This window comes from Podarcis pityusensis (assembly GCF_964106645.2).
Source record: "Podarcis pityusensis genome assembly, chromosome: 10".
NCBI classification, from domain to species: Eukaryota; Metazoa; Chordata; class Lepidosauria; order Squamata; family Lacertidae; genus Podarcis; species Podarcis pityusensis.
In genome coordinates this window covers 14,259,929-14,281,276 of record NC_138035.1, presented here as the reverse complement: position 1 = coordinate 14,281,276, position 21,348 = coordinate 14,259,929, and the positions used below count along the sequence as shown (strand labels likewise).

Genomic DNA, 21,348 nt, shown 5'->3' with positions numbered 1-21,348 from the left:
ATACTCTCCCCCCTTTCATTACGTTTGTTTGTTGCTTTTTCTCTTTTTCTTTCTTCTCTTCCTTTCAAGCAAGTTTCTTGCCATTTACCTTTGCATTAGCATTTCCTATTGACTGGCATTTATTTTTTATTTATTTTTTTAAAAAATCAGTGTATTATTATTATTATTGTGCTCTTTTGTTTGGCCATTCAAGAGCTAAAACAAAAGCCACCCAGCCCTACCAGGGGGACGCATTTGCATGCGGTGAGCGTTGCCCGGAGAAAAAGTAATTGCTAATGCATATTTATGTGGCACAAATTTGCCATTTGTTTATGCATAAAATTATCAATAGTGCGGGGCGGCCTAGCCGTAGAAAATGGTGACCTTTTTAGCTTAATAAATAGAAATCAGCTGTTATTGTGAAGAGATCAGCCATTTATTCTGTGTTGTGGGATGCAGCCGGGAGAAAGAAAAAATGTAGATTGGTGCTGGCAATATCATTAAATGGAAGGCCAGTGACCCTTTTGGTATAGTCTATTATACTTTTATCTAATAGGGGATAAATGACTCAGGTTGGGAAATAGATTGCAATCTCCCCTCTCCCTCCTCTGCACTGAATAGCAGCAAAACTTGCTGCTACACATTTTTGGCAATTCAGAGGATGGCTGCCATTTAGACGACTGCAAACTTTTATTTAACTTAGACACACAATGTAGACTAATGGGGGAAACAACACACAAAATCTGGTCCCAAGAGACCTGTGTCTTTCCTTGGCAAATGGACGAGAGGCATACCATACTTTGTTGGTGAGCAAGGGGTCTTTAAGCCCCATGCAGTGTTTGAAATTAGCAAGGCACCGGGCGCATTTAGCGCCTGGCTATCAGCCACTTGCAACCAAGTGAAGATGCACGGGTGGAAGGATGCTGCCTGGCGTCTCCACCATCTGGAGGTGCCTGCCTGGGGACCATTGGATCTTAACTGTTTTAACACATTAATGCCACATCCTGTAGAATTCTACCCTTAATATTTTATCTGCACAGTTGGGATGAATTTCAGGAACCCAAATGCTTTTTCTGTGCAGCCTGAGCAGGAGCAGTGAACATTATAGTTAATTGTTGACGCTTGTCTTCACTTACCCCACTCCACTACCGCGCTCACGGTTGTGAAGAATGTTCTTATGTTATGAATGCGTCCATGTCACCCTTAAGAAAAAGAGGTCGAAATAGGCCAGTACAGTGGAACCTCAGGTTACATACGCTTCAGGTTACCTACGCTTCAGGTTACAGACTCCGCTAACCAAGAAATAGTGCTGCAGGTTAAGAACTTTGCTTCAGGATGAGAACAGAAATCGTGCAGCGGCGGCGCAGCAGCAGCAGGAGGCCCCATTAGCTAAAGTGGTGCTTCAGGTTAAGAACAGTTTCAGGTTAAGTACGGACCTCCGGAACGAATTAAGTACTTAACCTGAGGTACCACTGTATATATGTTGACTGTGCCTCGATCAAGTGACTTTTCCTGTTTCAGTTCTCAAAGCTCTTAACTAGCGCAAGGTTGTCTTCTGAACTAACCAGATGTTTAACTGAGAATCAATCACAGCCAGTCTATCATTTTTTTTGGGGGGGGGATAAGACTTGCTCAACCTGTGGGTCCCCAGATGTTGTTGGACTACAACTCCCATCATCCCTAGCCAGCATGACCAGTGGTCAGGCAGGATGGGTGTTGTAGTCCAACAACATCTGGGGACCCACAGGTTGAGAAACACTGCTTTAGAGCCAACTTGCCCCAAAATGGCAACTAGACGTTCCGTTTTGGTGATCGCTACCTTGGTTTAAGGAGACATTTGGTGTCTAGCTTATATGTCTGAGTTTCTAACACTGGCCCCATGAGTCCAGAATTCCAGCACATCAGCAGGGATCCTGATTGGTCAGGATCCCCAGTTGTGTGGAGGATCCTGACACACCCCATTCTCAGGTGACAAACGGGGGGGGGGGGGGCGGACTGCCATTTTAGTGGCACAGTAGCAGGGGTGGAATTGTGGCTGCTGCTAAGTTTCCTTCCCAGAGGAAGACTTGGAATGATGGTAGACTGAAACATCCACCCTAATCCTGCTAAATACAGACGAACCCAATCATTAGAGACTCAAAACACCTCTGTAAGTTGATGATTGCTGTGACGCACAAATACATCATCTCCGAAGCAAAGGCTCTTTCCTTCAGATCCAGTGTTTATGCAGGTTGTATCAATTAAACCATCAATCTTTATCCTGCTTAACTGGGAGTCATTTAGCAGGACTTACTTCTGAGTAGACATAGTTAGAATGGCGCTGCAACTGACTGAACTGATATGATTATTTGGCTAAGATTTGGGATGGCAAAATGTATACAAAATGCTCACAGATATGTTTTTTTTTGTTTGTTTTTTAGCCCTTTTCCTGCTAATGACTCCGTTCCCATTACCGTGCTTTGAAGACTGTGAAGAATAGGAAAACCTACAGCTCAGTGCTATTGGGTAGGACAACGCAAACAAACCCACTGCGCATATTGTGAAGGGCGCGCATCGCAGAGGTGTCCGATATGAAAATGCAAAAGCAGAAACTGGATAAGGTGATTCCGCTTGAATATTTCCTATATGACCATGATTTGTGTTTTCCTCTCTGATATAATGATACATTCTGTTTTGAGGCACGATCCTCTGTTTTATTGGGTTGATGGTATGGAACAAACCTCTTGTTTTCTGTCACACATGACATTTGAAGGGCAGAAGGTGTAAAAGATTATGGAATGAGAAGGGTGGTGATAACTTGCCTTTGGAACCTGTCCTCCTTCCATCAGGGAGCTCCCAGCGGTGTAACATATCTGCAACACCCTTGCAACGTATGTTCACTGAGATAGGGTTGCCATATTTCAAAAATCTCAAAAGGAAAAAAAGAGAGTTTTTGAGCTATTTTTGATGAAATTTGCCAAAATCTACGCTTCCGAAATGGGCTGCCATACGACCGGATTTTCCCAGACATTTCAGTGATTTCTGCTCGGATACTGTTTACGAGGCCCGAATACTGCCTGGGTCCAGGAAACTCCAGATGTATGGCAATCCTACCCGAGAGGTTTTGCCAAGGCCTCTCAGTGGGTTTTGTACCTGAGATGGACTCTTGAAACCCAGTCCTGAGTTTGGTTTTTGTTTATTTGAGGAACTCATCAACCACATAAGCAAAGAACCTCTAAGCAGTGTATGTGAAACAGTTTATAGCAATTAGCAATATGCAAATAAGTTCAGGAAAAAAATAAAAACAAGTATGCCAAACTTGTTTACATGCTCAGGTAAAGGTAAAGGTACCCCTGACAGTTAGGTCCAGTCGCGGACGACTCTGGGGTTGTGGTGCTCATCTCGCTTTCCTGGCCGAGGAAGCCGACATTTGTCCGCAGACAGTTTTTCTGGGTCATGTGGCCAGCATGACTAAACTGCTTCTGGCGAACCAGAGCAGCGCATGGAAATGCCGTTTACCTTCCCACTGGAGTGGTACCTATTTATCTACTTGCACTTTGACGTGCTTTCGAACTGCTAGGTGGGCAGGAGCTGGGACCAAGCAACAGGAGCTCACCCCGTCACAGGGATTCGAACCACCGACCTTCCAATTGGCAAGGCCTAGACTCTGTGGTTTAGACCACAGCACCACCCGCTTCTAACCCACATGCTCAGGTAGGCTTCCCAAAAAGGAATTGTTTTTACCAGGAGTCTGAAACAACAAAATAGATGTGTCTGCTGTTGGTACACTGAATGCTAAACTCCTAACAGATGTGGAGTGAACATTGTATTGTGCAAGAGTGCAAGTTGTGCAGATCTAGGTGGTAAACCAGATACATAAGGGACAAGACTTGAGAGACGTTTACTGGTTCCATACTGTTAAGGGCTTTATGTACTACTAGTAAGATTTGAAGCTGGCTCAGCAACCAGGGCAGATCTTTGAGCAGAGGTGTGATACAGTGCTGGGATCTCACTCCTGACATCAATCATGCTAAAGCATTCGACACTAACTGCTGTTTCCAAAACAACCACAAGAGAAGGCCACACAGAGTGCATTGTAGTAATCCAGCCTTGAAGTCACATCAGTGTCTCAGTGTTCCTCACTATACTTTGCTATAAAGATACAGTGCAATGAAGAGAACTGTGTTGTGTGAATAGGCGGGGAATTTCAGAGAGTAGGTGTTGCCACACTAACGGATTGGTTGCTTACAAGTGCAGAACAGACAATATGTGGCACTTTTGTAATAGTTCCTGTTCTGCAGTAAGGTGATCCTTCAAGTAAAGAAAGCTCACTGAGGGCTTTATAGACTGCTAATTTGCATTTGGCCTACCCATTGTCTTCCATAGGAAGAATATTCCTCCACAGCTGGGGGCAGCAGTGAAGAATACCTTTCCATGCAAGCTTCGTGTGTTGCTAGTTTGGTACCTAGATAGGAAACGTCTCTTAGCTGATGTGAGAAGAATTTGTTGTTGTTGTTTAGTCGTTTAGTCTGTCTGACTCTTCGTGACCCCATGGAGCAGAGCATGCCAGGCACTCCTGTCTTCCGCTGCCTCCCGCAGTTTGGTCAAACTCATGTTGGTAGCTTCAAGAACACTGTCCAACCATCTCGCCCTCTATCGTCCCCTTCTCCTTGTGCCCTCCATCTTTCCCAACATCAGGGTCTTTCCCATGGAGTCTTCTCTTCTCATGAGGTGGCCAAGGTATTGGAGCCTCAGCTTCAGGATCTGTCCTTCCAGTGAGCACTCAGGGCTGATTTCCTTCAGAATGGATAGGTTTGATCTTCTTGCAGTCCATAGGACTCTCAAGAGTCTCCTCCAGCACCATAATTCAAAAGTGAGAAGCATTCTTCTCAGCTATTCTGGGTCTGAGGTGCTTTTGGCCTTTCATGACCACAACCAACTATTCTCTGTCTCTTTGTATACACAGGCAGTCTACCTGAGGCTTAATCCTTTTCAGATAATCCTGTACCTGATCTGTACCACCTCAGGCACCAAATGGGGGCCTCATCTGACAAAATGCTATTCCACACAAGAATTCCCTTCATGTAGAAATGTAGCATCTCTTTGAGTAGGTTTCTAGTTTAGCCTTCACACTGACAGGCTAGTTTTCTGTAGGTAAGGTTGTTTTTTAAAAAGTAAAATAAAATAAAGGAACATTTGATCATGAGCCCTCATGAGTCCAAGGTGGTACAGTCAAGATAGGTTTACCACCCAGTGAGGGTTAGACCTTAGACTTGGCATGTGCATGGAATAAGATGAGGTGGTGCAATGGATTGTTCCACTTCAGATGGGAGGTGGGTAAAATCATTTCTGAATGCTGACCAGTCTCCCTGCAAGTAGAAATCTCACACTGAACCAGAACAGACTTAGGCCTGACTTAGAACCATTTTCTTTGTAAGGTATTTTTCTTCCAGTATGGGGTTGGTTTGCTTTAGTTGGGAGAACCTTTTGTAAATGGTGTACCTCCACATGCAATCTGAAGTGGTACTGTCCGCTCCACCTCAGGACTCTACCACTTCATTCTGCTGCATTACAGACCAAGCTTTATGCATAGCTCATGAAGGAAAACTCCCATTTTTAAAAAAATTATATAATCCAAAGTGTTCAGCTTGTGGTCTGAAGGACACTGTGCCCCCATTTTATTGACAATCACAGAGTGGTATTTTACATCAGTATATATTTGAATATATCATCTTATATAAAAGGTTTCTTTTTATTTCCAGCAGCTCTCTGATTCACCTTTGACTCCTAACTGCAATTAATCAGCCTTCACTTCTAAGTGAGTTTATCAAACAAGAAATCACTTTTCACCCATCAGTGGGGGTCACGTATCTAGACAGCAAAATGCATACTTTATAGGGAGGATAAAGTATTTCTGCCAGTTGCTAAACTATTTCTGAATAATTAAGGGTCACAGAGTAATGGCTCACTTTGACTTTGACTTTAAGGCCTTTGGTGCGACAGAGGTTGCCAGCCGTTGGGAAAGAACCACTTCTTTCTTTTCGGTATTTTGACTGCCTAAAAACCAAATGTTGTTCCTTAGAACTTGGAACTTCCAACTCCTTGCTTTCTATGGGTGAGTGGGGATTATAGCCAATATCTATTTACAAATGAACTGGTGAATGTTGACTTTTACCAGTTATTCTTAAGATTTATTTTAGGAGGCCAGCGGTAAATGTTAGAAATGCTTCATATTGTGAGGTTTGTCTTTAACATTTACAGTACATCTGTGACATGGAACATATCTGTTAGCTGTGGATGAGGACAAGATTTACAATGCAATCCTAGGCATGTCATAGATTGCATCCTTATTAAAAGCACCTAATAGCATCATAATTTCTCCCCTTGATCTCTTAAATGCTTGGAGGAGGATGCTTCCTAGTGCACGAAGAAAGCCAAGGCATTATAGGAAACAGAGCATCAGAACTACATTGGGCTCTCTGATGATCACACTCCCTGCTGGCACAATTCCCATGTTGGGAAGTGTAGGCCCCATAAATGATGGTAAATGTCAACATTTGCTAAATTGATGACATTTACCGTAAGAAAGGGAGAGGGAAGAAGGAAGTTTTCTGAAATTTGTTGAGCAACAAATGTGAAAGCCAACAAAGATGATTTTATGATTTTTTTTGTAATTGTCTGAAGATTCAGACTAGTGTTGGTGAATGTTAAAATTCACCTAAATTTGACTCCTTGGTATATGTCTGAAAAATAGGGAAATACAGAAATAAATGCTGATAAACACATTTGGGAGTTAGTCAGCATTCACAGGTGCATCTGCGAGGTTTTGGACATTTTGAACATTTATCTGGGATTGTCAGAATTCAAGGATAAAGTGGAGGCAGGACATGATGCTATCAAGTGTGGGGACACTACTGTCTGATTTGGGGTTGATTGCTTGCTTCTGGGGAGCTTGCTTCCATTGCGGTTTATTATTTTTGTAGGCATGTAGGTGTTCTGCCTGCTATGGGGTGCTGGCAGTGCTGCACATTGCTATTAGTAATTCTATCTGGGCATTTTGTGGGGCCTGCTGCAGTCTCTTAGATTTCCAAATGTACTCCCAGATGACTGGATACCCTTGGAGTAAGGAGTAAGCATTCCACATGAGACCTGTGGAGTAGAAATGAATTTTCTGCATGCAATCAAATATGTATACAGAGCTAGCTTACCATTGAGTGGCTATTCTGAGTGGTGGATATTTGAAGAATTCAGTTTCCGTGTATTCCAGAGCGAACTTACTAGAGGAGCACTTCCTAGGATGAATATATGGATCAAACATAATTATCCTTTAGATTTCACACTACTCTAAATTTTGTGATATAGTGCTTAGCTCAAAAAGCCTACTGAAGTGTCTTAAAATGCACATGATAAGCTAAAATACGTGCACAAATCTGTATGTTTTGATAAAATACATTTGAATGCAGTTGGTCCCTTACCTTTCCCACCCCAACCTGGCCACAGTGATCCATGCAACAGTCACCTCCAGGCTTGATTATTGTAACTCGCTGCACGTGGGGCTACCCTTGAAGCTGTCCCAGAAACTCCAGTGGGTGCAGAATGCTGCAGCGAGGCTCCTCACGGGGTCCCTGCCATGGGAGCCTATTCACCCAGTGCTTTTCCAGCTGCACTGGCTCCCGGTAGAGTACAGGGTCAGATTTAAGGTGCTGGTTTGACCTCTAAAGCCCTTCATAGCCTAGTACCCTCGTACCTATGGGACCACCTCTCCTGCTATGACCCACGGAGGACCTTAAGGTCCATAAATAACAACACCTTAGAGGTCCCTGGTCCTAAGGAAGTTAGATTAACCTCAACCAGAGCCAGGGCTTTTTCAACTCTGGCTCCAGCCTGGTGGAACGCTCTGCCTCATGAGACCAGGGCCCTGCGGGATCTGATTTCTTTCCACAGGGCCTGTAAGACAGAGTTGTTCCGCCTGGCCTTTGGCTTGGAGTCAATTTGATTCCCCCCCCTTTCTTTTTTCCTTTCTCCTCCTGTGATGAAGCTGTGTTTTAATGTTTTCATGTTGTATTTTAATCTTGTTTTTAAATTGTATTCATTCAACTTGTTTTTATAATTGCTTGTTAGCTGCCCTGAGCCCGGCCTATTATTATTATTATTAAATATGAATTCTGCTGCACATTGGGTTAATGTGGATATGGGATGAAACAGATTGATGAGTGAATATGTGCAAAATTGACATTCCTGCGTTGCAGGAGGTTGGACTTAGATGACCCTCGTTCACCCCTAGCCACCACCAGCTAGAATAACCAATGCCAGGTTTGATGGCTGTGTGGTCTAAAACAATATTCAGGTGTCTTTGTATGCTGGAAGCCCCATACTGTGCAATATATTTAGGAGCAAAAAGAATCCCAGTGTTGCTATGCCCTATAGTGAACTAGGGAAGAATCACAGGAAAACAAAACAGATCTTAGCTCCAGGCTTTTTCATGGAGTTATTTGTGGACAAGTTGGGGTAGGGGGAGCGAAAATGGTCATTGGAAAAATTATGAAAAATACTTTGATGGTCCTTTAAAGTCACTCAGCTGAGAGGGAGTTCCCAAATTGCAGAACATGTAAAGCATCAACTGCTTAATCCCGCGGCTGCTGTTGAGAGCAAGAAGGCATCAGCATAAATATGTATATTTTAACTAAAAGCAGCCAAAGAGTAGAAAGATGCAGACGATTGGAGTGCATGGAACACCAAGAGAGTGAGGAAGCAGCTATTTTAGCTAATGTAATGTAATGTAATAGAAGACCCAAACTGCCACAGCAGAACTTGCTGCATAATTAGATTGTAAATCTTCTCAGCTGAGGAACTTTTGCCCGGGGTCAAGTTGTCGAAGTAATAATCCATTCTACATAAATTAGAAGATTCGAGCTGCTTGGCCACATTGTTACCGTTTCCTTTGTTTTCTTCTTTGTACCACAGCTCCCCCACCCCCAAATGTAATATTTTATTTGATCTCTGGGACAAAAACAGACACCCGCCCCCCATGATCAGCATTTTTTTGGAATATCTATTTAAATGCGAATTGCCCATAATTTCTTGATTGACCCTGTTAAAAAGGCTTCCAAGAAGCTCAGTTGTGATTAGGTGGAAGTCAATGAGGCTAAGAGAAATGGACGTGGCAAGTCAAAAAGACATATTGCATCTGGCATGGGAAGAAGATGGAGGAAAAGGCCAAGGTGTTTTAAGAGCTGAGATGGCTGGTGTTCATTGGAACTAGTAGGGTGGAGGACAGGGAGGCCACCAGCAGGTGGCGCCAGAGCCAATCACAGGGTAAAAAGGTAAAGGGACCCCTGACCATTAGGTCCAGTCGTGACCGACTCTGGGGTTGCGGCGCTCATCTCGCTTCCAGCATGACTAACATGGAAATGCCGTTTACCTTCCCGCTGGAGCGGTACCTATTTATCTACTTGCACTTTGACGTGCTTTTGAACTGCTAGGTTGGCAGGAGCAGGGACCGAGCAATGGGAGCTCACCCCGTCACGGGGATTCGAACCGACCTTCTGATCAGCAAGTCCTAGGCTCTGTGGTTTAACCCACAGTGCCACCCGCGTCCCTAATCACAGGGTAGAGTCAACTAATTCTGGTTTTGCCCTCCACCTGTCCTCCCTACTGAATTATATAATGATAACACTGAGACTAAAGTGAAGGACCACACCAGGAATGTATGTAAGTGTCGAGGACTGACTGGATCCAGTGCTTTTCTTCTTAAAAAAACGTTTAGGGGTACTCTCATTTTCCTACTCATATTGAAATACTGCCCCTCAATGAAGCTAAATTTAGATTCACAAAATGTTTAGGGCTATGCGTTCCCCTTTGTCCCCCCAGAAAAAAGCACTGGCTAGATTCAGAGGAGTGGTAGGAGACACCATCTGGGAAACCCCCAGGGGAAGAAGGTTCAGAGCCAGGGGGTTGGTGGTGTGGCGATGATGAGAGGTCAGAGGGAGAAGACTGGGAGGAGGAGGTGTTGGAGGCTGAAGGGGCAACAGTCTTTAGTGAGCAGGAAGACGCTGTGGCAGAGAGCAGTCCAGAATTATATGCAGGAGAGGAGGGGGAGATAGAGATGAAGCAGGCTGCTGAAGAAGCCAGGAAGTCTCCCCCTCCTGCTGCGACCAGCTCCCCATATCCTTGGTCTCCTAGAACACACAGAGAAATGAAAAGGACAGGGTAATGAATAGCAAGAAAGCAGAGCCTTAGGGTGCTGGGGAAGGAGCCTTACAGAGCAGTGGGAAGGTGGGGACCTTCAGTTTTCGTGACTGCCTCATTGTGGCAAGACCTACGGGGAAGAGTTGCTGTGATCACTTGGTTTCTTTGCATAAAGAGTTAATTTCACTGACACCAGTTTTATCGCTGACCTGCACCGGACAGATGGCAAGCTCTGGGAGTGTGCATGTGTATGTAATTGCCCCTTTCTCTGTATGTGATAGGTTCATTCCCTGTGTGTGCGTGCAAAACCACCGCTTTCTCTCTCTGTGTGTGCCCCTTTCCTTCCATGGCTAAGATTTGCAGACTGAGATTGGTAAGGCAGTGCCCCAATGCACTAATGGACCAACCTTCTCTGTTCAAGAGGGTCTCAAATATAGCAAAGTCCAATTCACAGGGGGTTCTGCAGAACCACGGGGCAACACAGCAGGGCACCGACCCATGGTTTTCCCTCTAGATATGGGGGGCAAGGTCAGCGAAGCTGCACAACTTCTCCCATCAGCACGGTCCCCCACTAGCCAGACATGAGATTGAGGAAATTGGCCGAGTGTCAATTATAATTTCCCTCTATTTCTCATTTTTTCCAGCTCTCCGCATTTTTGCATTTTCTCTTAATAAATACATCTTTGTCTACAATTCTGCCAAATCAACACCTTCTTGCAAGCAGTTTCCACTAATATCTGTGTGCATGCACATGAAAGCTTATACCAGAACAAACTTAGTTGGTCTATAAGACAATTTTTTATTTATTATTATTTTTATTTCGACTGCGTCAGACCAACACGGCTACCTACCTGAATCTACTAATATGCTTTCACATTTCTATGCAAACTTTCCCCTAACATATACATATATATATCTGGCTAGAGAACGATGTTGAAAAATTATTTTCTGCAACAGCTCTCTAAGTTCTTATAATATGAAGACAAACGTACATTTTTCAAGGTTTTCCATTGCTGGGCTATTGAAGCCCTAGCTGCAGCCAACATCCATGAGAAAAGTTCTTTAGAGTGACAAGCTTTTCATGTGATCAGTCCACATATTTAGCAATGACAGTTATGGGAAGGCCTAAAGAAGTGATGTAATTATTTCAGATATTTCTTGATGCCAGAATGATGAAAGAAGCATGGATTTTGAAGGGTAGTTGGGTTTTGGTTTGCAAATTGTTGTAGGAAGTGCAAATCGGGTAGGTTTGTGTTAAAGCAGAGGTCAGCAACCTTTTTCAGCTGTGGGCCAGTCCACTGTCCCTCAGACCATGTGGTGGGCCGGACTATATTTTTTTGGGGGAAATGAACGAATTCCTATGCCCCACAAATAACCCAGAGATGCATTTTAAATAAAAGCACACATTCTACTCATGTAAAAACATCAGTCAGGCCCCACAAACAACACAGAGATACATTTTAAATAAAAGGACACATTCTACTCATGTAAAAACACGCTGATTTCTGGACCATCCATGGGCCGGATTGAGAAGGCAATTGGGCCGCATCTGGCCCCCGGGCCTTAGGTTGCCTACCCCTGTGTTAAAGCATGACCCAAACCAAATCTAACCTGCATCCTTACCTACACATAATTAAGCATAAAGGGGACTTAGAAGAATTGGGCATCCTTGGCAGCGGAAAATAACAATGTGAACAAAGAAGGGAGGGGTGGTCAGGGGAAGAAAGAATCCTAAGGAGAAAATTAAGATCTTCTTTCCCCAATTCAAAACAACCTGCTCTCATTACCACGTTTGTAACTTTAATTACAATCTCCCTATTCAGTGTTGAGGTTCCTTTCACCTTTTAAACTGTTCTGTGTTATTACTCAACAGCAAAGGAACATTGCCTTTTGTGTAGGAACTCCAAAAATAAAAAAGAAATCAAGACCTCAAGACTGCTTGTGAGGCAGAAATAATCCAACCATTATTTCTGGTGTAAAAGGTTCGTGAATTGCATCATTTGCCTAGAAGCTCTTTTCCAACCTAATAACTCCCTGGCATAATGACCTAAAAGGGTTTTTGAGAAATATTTATATATATATATATACTTTGGCCCATATTACTATACGATGGGAGGGGAGCCCTTTAACATCCTGATTGGCTGGGGGATAACCACTAAGTTAAGCTATAGCTGCTTACTTGGAAAAATCACGAATGTTCTTATTCTCTTAAGTCAGAAAAGTAAAATATCAAAGTAATCCAAGAGAGTGAGAGACTGCCAGAGTTAAAAAAAAAAATTTTTTTTTTGAAAAAAATATCTTATTGCTATAATGACCTTCGTGATGGTCATTTAACTAGCTTTTTAATCCCTTTGAGGAAAGCTTTCTTCCTTGGGGAAAAAAAATCCTCTTCTTTAACCTGCCTTGGGCAAAAATCATCCCTACCAAACTAAAAATATAGCAGAACTATAAATCCTCACTTAAACTTAAGCACCCTTCATTGCAGAGAGTTGGAAGAAGAAAATGATGGTGTTGATGATGATGAGCAGGTCTGGACTTTCAAAGGCTATCGTGGCTTGGGGAGAAGCTGCACTCTGCAGTGGGATAGAGCTGTTAAGCTACATTTTGAAAAGATCTTCCTTAAAGGCATTTAAATGGACAGCCATGGTCTGTAACCAAATGTTGTGCATCTTTGAGAAGCCACCTCCCCTTTCCCCCTAAGTGGTGTCTTCTATGATTTTTTTCAAAGATAGAAGAGTGGGTTGGATTGCAGGTGCAGTGTTTTAATTACCCTACTTTTTGTATATAAATAAATAAATAAATAAATAAATAACCCATAAAAAATAAATTCCAACACATCAGGAAGAAATGTTGGAGCCCAGGCCACTCCCCACTGTGCTAATTTTTCAATTTGCTCTCTCTTATGGGGATCGAACCTGCAACTTTGGCGTTACCAGCACCACGCTCTAACCAACTGAGCTATCCAGGCCAATGTAGGAGTGCATTCAAATGAGACTCCTCCCACCCACAGCATGGAGTGGCACCATCCATCGTCTCACCAGAGGCCTCTGTTGCCTCACCCTCTGCTCAGGGTGATGCAAGTAGACCTCACTGCGGAGTTACCTTCATCTCCTCCATAGGTTCCTTGGACTGCTGCTTTGAGTAGGAAAAGGTTGACTCCTCAATCTCTTGCCCAAAGGATGGTCCCGATCCAAACCCACTCCCTAGCAGTCACATTTCCCCACCCCCTCACTTCCCTTAGACAGGATTACATTCAAGGTATCTCTGTTCTATTAGCCATGGTTGTCTCTCCCATCAAAGCCCACCGGGCTCTTTTCAGGGGCCTCTCCAAACAATGAGTGCAGTGAGGCTGTTCTGTCTAATTACTCCAAGACAGGGATGCTAAAGAGGAATTAATGACAGTTGACAAGTGCAATTAATAATTATAGCAGAGCCGCGAGTCATGCAGCAGGCAGATGACAATAACAGGGTAACCGTACATGACAGCTCTTCAAATGCCTCTCTTCTCTCTTCCCCTCCTTTCTCCTCTTCCTCCCTTTTCTCCCCTTTAATGTGAATTGAGGTCCAGAGGAAATGCTGACAGCAGGGTGCGGGGCATGCAGAAGATGTAAGTCCCCAGTCCCTCCCTCCCCAGAGATGACGGCCCCCATCACACTGGCCAGGAAGTCACCCTTTGTACATGTTCTCACTTGTTCTTGCTATCAGGTGTTTTGTGTGTGTGTGTGTGTGTGTGTGTGTGTGTGTGTGTGTGTGTTTTCCAAGGCTGCTTAAAATTCATCTGGGAAGGCTGGAAGGCTGGAAGGGGACAGGCAGCAGCAGCGGCAGAGCCAGAGTTGAAGTGGTATTTCCATATCAAAGGCCAGGCGGTTGGCTGGGAATGGTAATTAAAGTACCCAGATTTCATCTCCTTGGTCAGCTCATGAAAGAGGAGGTGGGGAGGATGGATGCAGAGAGAAATTAGAGAGAAGGTTGCCCCCCCCCCAATTTCTCCTTCCCTTTAGTCTCCAATATTGCGAGCAGAGCATGAAATGAAAGTTGGGCTAAAAGGTAACGTACCTCTTCAGTTTTGAGGTCTAATGGTATGTATGTGTATGTATTTCCCCCCTTGAATGCATTTATTGATATGTTAATTTCACACGGAGGAATACTGTTTGTTCAGGTACGCATCTACGACTTCTCATGTTGATCTCTGATATCATAGAATTAAAAAGTTGGAAGAAGAAGAAGAGTTTGGATTTGATATCCCGCTTTATCACTACCCGAAGGAGTCTCAAAGCGGCTAACATTCACCTTTCCCTTCCTCCCCCACAACAAAGACTCTGTGAGGTAAGTGGGGCTGAGAGACTTCATATAAGTTTGACTAGCCCAAGGTCACCCAGCAGCTGCATGTGGAGGAGCAGCGAATCGAACCCAGTTCACCAGATTATGAGTTCACCGCTCTTAACCACTACACCACACTGGCTCCCTGGAAGAGACCCAGACCCAGGTTAGAGTTTAGTCCTGCCCAGACCTTGAACACTGGCTCTCTCAGATGTGGAGTGAAGGGAGCTGGACCCTCCAGCTTATCTCCATGTTATTATTTTTATACTTTATTGAATTTATATATCACTCTATATCCGGGGGTTTCATGTTGCCAGTGATGTGGAGGAGCCATCAGACTGGACGTCCTCCACACCATTGCATAGGTTTCTGACCTGCTTTCAGACACCCCCTCATCTCCCCTAGGGCCACAGGAGCAGAGTTTATGGTGATCTAGGCAAGAAACTCCCTTCCTGCGGCTGCCACAAGCTGGTATTCAGAAGCATTGCTACCTCAGACAGTGGAGTCAGAGCTTAGACATTTGGTTAGTTGCCATTGATAGCCATCTCTGCCATGAATTAATCTGGTCCTCTTTGAAAACCATCTAGGCTGCTGGCCATCACTGTCTCCTATGTAAACGAGTCAAACTGCTGTGTTAGCAGCACCAAAGTGACCTCCCCGGGGCACAAGCCTGGGCAGTATGTATGGAAGTCCTGGGCTGCCTAGGCAACAAGACCACCCCCTTCCCATCAGCTTCACTGATCCAAAGGAATGTGGTCCAAAGGAAAGCAGAGCAAGACATTTGGCACCAGCAGGGCTGCAGGAGTTGCCGAAGGAGGTATACAAGGCATCATTAAACCGTATTACGGACTCCAGTCCAGATTGTGTAGGGTTTACTCCAGGCTTCCTCAACCTCGGCCCTCCAGATGTTTTTGGCCTACAACTCCCATGATCCCTAGCTAGCAGGACCAGTGGTCAGGGATGATGGGAACTGTAGTCTCAAAACATCTGGAGGTCCGAGGTTGAGGAAGCCTGGTTTACTCCTTAGTCCTTTTTTCCTCCAAAAGACAGGCAGCAGACGTTTAGGAACAGAGTTTTCCTTCTCCTAGATACATTACCTTCCCAGGTTGACAAGCCCCATCTGTCCTTCACTTCCTTATACAGCATGTGCAGAAACCAGAAACTTCTTGACCGCTGGACCCGCTATTGGTCTTGTCCGCTTGTTACAAAGAAGTGAAATGCTTCATATACAGTGGTACCTCGGGTTAAGTACTTAATTCATTCCGGAGGTCCATACTTAACCTGAAACTGTTCTTAACCTGAAGCACCACTTTAGCTAATGGGGCCTCCTGTTGCCGCCGCACCACCGGAGCACAATTTCTGTTCTCATCCTGAAGCAAAGTTCTTAACCTGAAGCATTATTTCTGGGTTAGCGGAGTCTGTAACCTGAAGCGTATGTAACCTGAAGTGTATGTAACCCGAGGTACCACTGTACAGTATTTGTAATTTAGCTTGGTACTTTTAACTTAGTACAGTGGTACCTTGGGTTAAGAACTTAATTCATTCTGGAGGTCTGTTCTTAACTTGAAACTGTTCTTAACCTGAAGCACCACTTTAGCTAATGGGGTCTTCTGCTGCTGCTGTGCCGCCACTGCACGATTTCTGTTCTCATCCTGAAGCAAAGTTCTTAACCCAAGGTACTATTTCTGGGTTAGCAGAGTCTGTAACCTGAAGCGTCTATAACCCGAGGTACCACTGTACTTCAAACTTAGCATCCAACTTTTCCCCCTCCTCCTTTCCTCTCCACATTCATATTGGCAGTCAGCCATGTGGGTTTTAGCCCACTTCTTTTTAATAAACAAAACTGCAATCAGGAAGCTGGCTGGATCAAATAGGATCCGGTGGGTCAGGGATGCTGATCGCCGGGTCTGGGTTGGTTCATGTGGGGAGAGGTGGTCTTTGAAGAACTGGGGTCCTGAGCCCCATGAGGCTTTATAGGTCAAAACTATTACTTTGTACTGAGCTTATAAACTTCATTGGCAGCCAGCACAGTCATGCCAGAAATTGTGTTATTAGCCTGAACCAGCAGGGCTCTCTTTGGGTAAGTTGTCACAGGCAGGGGTGGTCCATGACATTTTGCTGCCTGAGGTGAAGCAGTAACACCCCTCGCCAAAGTCAAGATACATAGTAGCCAAGGTTGGTCAAGTTATTTTGTCACCTGAGGCAGCAAATCCCACAAGCGCCTTTCCCTGGAAGCAAAACTTTCTGCTCATTCATGACACTCCAGATCAGCTGCCTGAGGGGGGCTGCCTCACTCTGCCTAATGGTAGGTCTGCCTTGCTTATGGGACACCTTATTTGGGCATGCAGTGGCCATATTAAGCGGGGAAAATGGGAGATAAATTGCCATAGCATTACATGTGCCTGACCATCTACGAATGATGTCCATTGTGTCATTGTTTAAAAGCATTTTATATAATTTCAGCTTCATGGAACATTTCCCACCTCCGTCCAAGTTTTATTTTGCATTTGGTTTGGAGATTAATTTAGATCAATATCAGGGATTGACCGCCTCGCCCCTTGCCTACAAGATGCGCAGACTTGCAGAATCTCTTCTCTTTTCATCTTCCAGACTGTCCCCCTCTCTTTAAGTCTCTCTCTCTCTTAAGCTCAAATGCATCAATTTATACCTGGATTTGTGTGTTTAAAAAATAATAATACTTTGCTACGGGGGCTCTGAAACGAATAAAACTGTGATCCTCAATGTGGCCATTGTGCTTGCCTCATTTTTCTCCCCCCCCACCCCCGGTATCGATTTATCAGCTGAGAGAAATTACTCGCTAGAAGAGAAGATGCCAGTCGGAATGACATTTACTTCATCGTAGAGGGAGGCTCTGCGGCGGGTTTCCATGTAACCCAGATATTGGAGCTGTAAAAGGCCTTGTAACAAGGTTTAGTGCTATGATTTGATCGTGTGGTGCACCTTCGCTGTCATAATAACAGCCACTCAGCTGGAGCCAAGGCCCTTCGGTTATGGCCAACTTTTTCTGTCTTGCCCCCCCCCCCATCCTGCTTTTTACACAGACAAATGAACTAGTTTTACTTCCTCTCTCTCTTCTCTCTCTCTCCTCACCCCGGCATCAAAATTTCTGGAACAAAAGCAGGGATCACAGAAGTCTATAACATACAAGGATTTAGGCTTTCATGTCATGGAATTAATTTTTTCTTAAAAAAAGAGAGAGAGAGAGAAAGGCAAAACGCACCCTTATTAATCATTTGAGCTTCTTTATATCTTCCCTTTTTTCTAGCGAAATAACTCTTACGATTTTTAATTCACCAAAGCGAATCTTCTTCACCAGTGATTGTAAGTTACATTTGCCTAAGGCTACAATTACCTGCAAAATGAAAGGCTTTTGTTGTTTTTTTCAAAACTACAACGTGGAGTGGGGTTCATAATTTTATACGTGCCACACATTAAAATGCGGTTGTTTGGATCGAGGGTGAAGCTTGTGCACAGTTCTGACCTGATATCCTGGCCCAACTGCACTGGCTGCCAATTAGTTGCCAGCCTCGATTCAAAGTGCAGATTTTGACCTATAAAGCCTTAAATGGCTAAGGACTGCAGTACCTCAAGGACGGACTGCCTCTCCCCATATGAACCGACCAGGACCCTGCAGTTGTCATCTGGGACTTTTCTTCATGTGCCTTTGCCCCAAGAGGTCTAGGGTGGTAACAAGAGAACAGGACTTTTCCGCAGTGGCTCCCCATTTGTGGAATGCTCTCTCCAGGGAAGCCCTCCTGGTGCTTTCATTGCATATATTTAGGCACCAGGCAAAAACTTTCCTCTATAACCAAGCCTTTGGCCTTTAGCTATCTGTGGCTTTCTCGAAGTGGGTGGGATGTTTTAAATGTATTTCTTTTTCCTCTTGATTTCAAGGTATCTTATGGGCTGCGGGGTTGTCTGTCTCTTTGTCTGGCTGGTTATAAATCCTTTTGGGTTGCTCTGAGCAAAATAAAGTGACCAATTAATTAATTAATTAAAAAATACCCTTCAGTGGCTGATTCTCCATGTCATGTCACCATGAATTACACTTAACGGACCATTGAGCATGATGGTTTGCTTTGAATCACAGCCATCCCTAGATGTTATGAAGCAGGGTTATTATACAGTGGTACCTCGGGTTAAGTACTTAATTCGTTCCAGAGGTCTGTACTTAACCTGAAACTGTTCTTAACCTGAAGCACCACTTTAGCTAATGGGGCCTCCTGCTGCCGCCGCGCCGCCAGAGCACGATTTCTGTTCTCATCCTGAAGCAAAGTTCTTAACCTGAAGCACTATTTCTGGGTTAGCAGAGTCTGTAACCTGAAGCGTATGTAACCTGAAGCGTATGCAACCCAAGGTACCACTGTATAAGGTCTGTTATTGGTGAAGTGGAAGCCAAACGCCTATGGTACCTTTGGCGTTGGCACTTGCCTTTGGACACAAAGTGATACAGAAGCAATGCCAATGTGTTTACAGACTCTGCCTTTCGTTGGTGATTTATTTTGCCAAGGAAGGGCTTTATAAAATCAGGCCAGCTATTCCTTGCACTTTCTCTTGCACTCTCTGGGCTCTTCCAGACCACCTGTTCATCGAGCAGCTGTCTTGATTTGCTTCCACAAAATATATACAAGTTAGGAAGTACCTAGTCTTTATTGCATATTTGTTCTGTTTTGTTTGCGGGGAGGTTATTCGTCAACGAAATGAACCTGTCCTGTATTCATCCTGATTTGCTTGTATGGCATTTACACCTCTTCCTGCTAATGATTCATTCATGCCACACTTTTCAGTGCATTTCCCCATTATTTTTATAACTGGGAAAAGTCAGTTTCTTCCTGCATTGCAGGGGGGTTGGACTAGATGACCCTTGGGGTCCCTTCCAACTCTACCATTCTATTCTATGATTCCCGAAAGTGGGTTTGTTCTGCTTGGGTGGCAGAGTGCTTTGACCCATTTTAATTGCATAAACTACAAAGGGTGGTTGACTGCCCTTCACTGGAGGTATTTAAGCAGAGATTGCAGTGCCACCTGTCAAGGTTTCTTTAGCGGCGATCCCTGCATTGCAGGGGGTTGGACTTGATGGCCCTTGGAGTCCCTCCTGACAATACAGTTCTATGATACCTACATTTCCCAATATATGCTTGAATCTCTCCTGCAAAATACTGACCGTCAGGAAGCACACTTTATTTCTTGCAATCAGATTTTTTTCCTCCCACTTAGTTTCATTCAGTAAGAGGGTTTGGGAATGGACCAATAGTTGCAGACGTAGACCTCTTTGGATGCTTCTGTGTTAGGTTTAAACTGGCTGCAGTAAACTGAAATCACTGCACATTTTGGAACCCTGGTTTTCCACAGAGAGTTGCCGAAATAGTGGAAAGGGGACAGAGACAGCATATGCATACCAGCTCATGCGTTTACTTAACCCAAAGGGATGCAGGTGGTGCTATGGTCTAAATCACTGAGCCTCTTGGGCTTGCTGATCGGAAGGTCGTCAGTTCGAATCCCCATGACGAGGTGAGCTCCTGTTGCTCTATCCCAGCTCCTGGCAAGCTAGCAGTTCAAAAGCACGCCAGTGCAAGTAGATAAATAGGTACCACTGTGGTGGGAAGGTAAACGGCGTTTCCATGCACTCTGGTTTCCATCATGGTGTCCTGTTGCGCCAGAAGTGGTTTATTCATGCTAGCCACATGACCCGGAAAGCTGTCTATGGACAAACGCCGGCTCCCTCAGCCTGAAAGAGATGAGTGCTGCAGCCCCATAGTCGCCTTTGGCTGGACTTAACCGTCCAGGGGTCCTTACTTAACCCTAACACAGAATACCTGAAGAAGGCTAAACTATCTTGTGCTAACCAATCATCTCCCCCCCACCTCCATTTTGCTTGCATGTGAGAACTGGCAGATTAGTCTTTGAAAGTATCTTTCACAGGTGATTTCAATTTAATGCAGCCAGTTTCGTGCTTTAATAATTGTGGCTGGGGGGCTTGACTAGATTGCAAAAGTGCTAATCCAAAAAATTATTATCCAATCATATGATGTATTTGCACGAGACATTTCTGTTTTAATAGCATCCCCTCCCGTTCCATGCCCACGTGCGTCTTCTGGCATTGGTAGCCCTATCCAATAATTGATGGTCGTTTATGCTTGAAAAAAGGTTTTCTGCAGAAATCAATGCATTATGCTTCCAAAATTAGGGTCAAGCATTCTTGCCTAGGTCCCTAAGAAAAATCCCATAGCCTTTAGCTGGGCTGCAGCTGGAAGTTCGAGAGTAGTAGAGGAAGAGGGTTTGCTGCTTCAAATTGACATGGAAACATTGTAGGTTAGGTAAAGGTAAAGGTAAAGGGACCCCTGACCATTAGGTCTAGTCGTGGCCGACTCTGGGGTTGCAGCGCTCATCTCGCTTTATTGGCCGAGGGAGCCGGCGTACAGCTTCCGGGTCATGTGTCCAGCATGACTAAGCCGCTTCTGGCGAACCAGAGCAGCGCACGGAAACGCTGTTTACCTTTCCGCCGGAGCGGTACCTATTTATCTACTTGCACTTTGATGTGCTTTTGAACTGCTAGGTTGGCAGGAGCAGGGACCGCTCCTGCCAATGGGAGCTCACCCCATCACGGGGATTTGAACCATCGACTTTCTGATCGGCAAGTCCTAGACTCTGTGGTTTAACCCACAGCGCCACCCGTGTCCCTAATTGTAGGTTACCTGGGGTAAATTGGTACAATGAAAATGATCTACTAGGAATAAGGGTAGATGGGTCTGTGAATTTTGGTTTCTTTCAGTTTCTCATTTTTCCAATCTTAAATACAGTTATCCACATTTCTGCAGAATTTTGTGGATTTTTTAAAAAAATCCTCTGGAAAGTTTTGCA

The 21,348-nt window shown here is 44.4% G+C and overlaps 1 protein-coding gene across 1 annotated transcript in view; it reads left to right on the top strand.

The window, feature by feature from the left end:
- The window catches only part of SOX5 (SRY-box transcription factor 5), a 764,489-nt gene that overhangs the window by 152,861 nt on the left and 590,280 nt on the right, over window positions 1–21,348 (top strand). Inside the window, exon 2 of the mRNA XM_081022783.1 lies at window positions 2,400–2,579. The gene's annotated coding sequence lies outside the window, so the exon portion shown is untranslated. The remainder of the gene's footprint in view (window positions 1–2,399; window positions 2,580–21,348) is intronic.